This window comes from Sphaeramia orbicularis, chromosome 21 (genome assembly GCF_902148855.1).
Source record: "Sphaeramia orbicularis chromosome 21, fSphaOr1.1, whole genome shotgun sequence".
Classification (NCBI taxonomy): Eukaryota; Metazoa; Chordata; class Actinopteri; order Kurtiformes; family Apogonidae; genus Sphaeramia; species Sphaeramia orbicularis.
In genome coordinates, this window is record NC_043977.1 from 52,762,978 (window position 1) to 52,766,007 (window position 3,030).

At 34.6% G+C, this 3,030-nt stretch overlaps 1 pseudogene; it reads left to right on the forward strand.

The window, feature by feature from the left end:
* LOC115412075 (obscurin-like protein 1) overlaps positions 1 to 1,251 on the forward strand; it is a 57,485-nt pseudogene extending 56,234 nt beyond the window's left edge.
* The last annotated feature ends 1,779 nt before the right edge of the window (positions 1,252 to 3,030 follow it).

A 3,030-nucleotide genomic window follows, 5' to 3' on the forward strand; every position in this document is an offset into this window, starting at 1 on the left:
CTAAAACCATTTAATAATCGCCCAAAAACCACCCAATTTCTTTTTTCTCCATGACTCTGATTTTAAATGTTCTTCCTCTAAATGTCTCTGTTTTTCTTTCTCTGACTGTAAATAATAATTTTCTTCCTCCTCTAACTCCTCTACTGTCATCACATCTGACTGAGGAAGAAAAATCTACCATTAAACTACAGTGAAATATTGATGTTTCTAAACTGTATGGACATAAATATGTGGACACATCATGTGTCCAGCTGTCAGATGTCCTGTTCATGAGGATCAGACACAGAAACATCAATGTTAATAATCAATAGGATATTTATCTCATAATATAAAAGTCTATTCTGACATTATTCCTTGTTGTTTTGGATCCCAGACCCCTGTTCGACAGACATTGGACTTGTGCACTTCTGTTATGAGGCTACCCACATGTTTAGCAGGGACTTGTAGCAGGCAGCTAAACATAAGTTCTAAGTCACACTCACTGACCTTTGACCTCTGTTCTATTTTCTACTCTGCTCTGATTTCACAGGCGATCCTTGACCAACCGTCTGCTAACGGACAGGGACTGGTTCTTCTGATTCTCCATTTACCAACAGTATGTCTCTAAATGTGGTTTAAACAGGGTCGTGATGGATTTTCATGCAGGTTTCCTCCAGGGTCAGAGTTCTGTTGGAGTCACCGGACCCTGAGGAACCACATTTGTCCTCCTCTCGTATGTGGTGTAATGTTTTGTTGTAAATAATGTCCTGTGTGAGTTTGACCCGTGACTGTGTTCTGAACGTTTGACGCTGCTGGACTGAAACCCAAACTGCAGTTCGATTAGAACATGAAACACGTCAGGTTCTTCTGGGTTCTGCTCTAGAACTGAACCTCTGACATGTAGACTTAGAATACAATACCAGAGCAGTACGTTTGCAGCCGTAGCATCGTCTAATCTCCACTGTGAGTACTTCATAACTGATATGTTTTGCTGTTTTTGATCCAGTGCAGAGCTCTGAAAGTTCAGTCACATGATTTTAGTTCAATCTCAAAGCAAGTCAACTTTTATCTGTTCGGCCTGGTTTAAGGATTTGGGCCACACTGAGGGGAAAAAAAAATGAAAAATTCCAGAATTGTATTATATTCTTTATCAAAATATAAAGATAATCATTATTGATTTTTTTAAAAATGTAAAATGTAATTATTTTCACAATTTTTCACAAAATATTCTGACTTTATTCTTGCAGTACCAAAATTTTCAGTTATTCTCAATTTAACCCTTTCATGCAAGAATTATAAAATAAGTATCTAGATATATTTCACATTGATTTTATTTCTCAAAATTACCCTAAAGTTGAAATGTATTAAGATTTTTTTTTTATTATGGTTTTATTAAGAAGATATTTAACCTCCTCAGACTCAGGAATATACAAGCTTTTTTTTTATTCAACAATTGCCTATAATGGAAACATCATGATACATCAGTTTTTTCAGATACATTTTTTTTTATTTTTATGGAATGTCTTTTACAGTGGACAGTTTTTTGTTTTTGTTTTTTTTGTTAGTTTGTTTTTTGTCTAAAGCTGGGAAACTCTTGTCCACAAACACAGTAAACCCATGTCTGGGTCTGAGGAGGTTCACTTTAGCAGATCCCAGATCAGTCCACATTCTACACTTAAGATGATCCTTTTCTTCCTTGTATTACTTAGAGCAGGGGTGTCAAACTCATTTTAGTTCAGGGGCCACATTCAGCTAAATTTGATCTGAAGTGGGCCGAACTAGTAAAATAACAATATATAAATAATGTCAACTCCAAACTTTTCTCTATATTTTAGAGCGAAAAAAGTAAATTTACATTACGAAAAGGTTTACATCTACAAACTATCCTTTCAAAAGATGTGAATAACATGAACAAACTGAATAAATAAGTGTAATTTTAACAATATTATGCTTCAGTTTATAATTTACACATGTAAATTACAACCTCCAGATCACAGTGTATAAACAAATACATACAATATTTAATAACAGACAGAAAATTGGTAAAGTTGCACTTCAGACATTTCAAAATGTTCATATTTGTTCAGGTTATTCAGATTTTTTGTGAAATTATACTTTGTTTTAGTGTAAATACATGAAAATATTTACGTTTACAAAGAGAAAAGTTTGGAGTTGTCATTATTCATATGTTATTATGATAGTATTTTACTGAATCCTGCCCACTTGAGATTGAATTGGTCTGAATGTGGAACCTGAATTAAAAGGATTGTTAATATCTTAGTGTAATTTTTGCATTTCACAAATTCATCCCAAGGGCCAGACTAGACCCTTTGGCGGGCCGGATTTGGCCCCCGGGCCGCATGTTTGACTCCTGTGACTTAGAGTCTGTAGTATGGAAGAGGATTAGGGCCACTGGAAAAAAAAAATATTAAGGTCCAATATATATATTTATTTTCATTCTGAGAAAAAAGTCAGAATTCTGACTTACTCTTGGAATTCTGACTTTTTTTTCACAATTCTGACTTTTTTTCAGAATAATAAAAATAAATATATTTATTGGACCTTAATTTTTTTTTTTTTTTCCAGTGGCCCTAATCCTCTTTCGTACCATACAGACTAGAGCTGTAACCGATTACTCGACTTAAAGTGATCCAAAAAAATCATTCAACCACAATTCTCCTGAATCAAAGCTTTGTTTCTTTCATTTCTCTGCTGTTAAACATTGGTTCCACTGTTGTGTTTCACACGGACGCTTATTGTGACGCACAAAGAAGCTTCAATTCAGGGAAACTGCAATAGAATATTTCCCTTCAATCAATTTGAGTCGATTAATCAAATCCTGAATTTTTGCATTCGCTTCAAGCACCTAATCGATTAATCGGTTGCAGCTCTCATACAGACTGGACCCATGTGGTTTGGAGAATATGACCTTTAGAACCTTTTGGAAAGTGAGTTCAACTATGTGTTTACAAATGTGGACGTCATGCATGAAAGGGTTAATTTGGCCTTTTGCATCGAGAAATTATGATTTCTAGTAATGTTCCGCCAAAT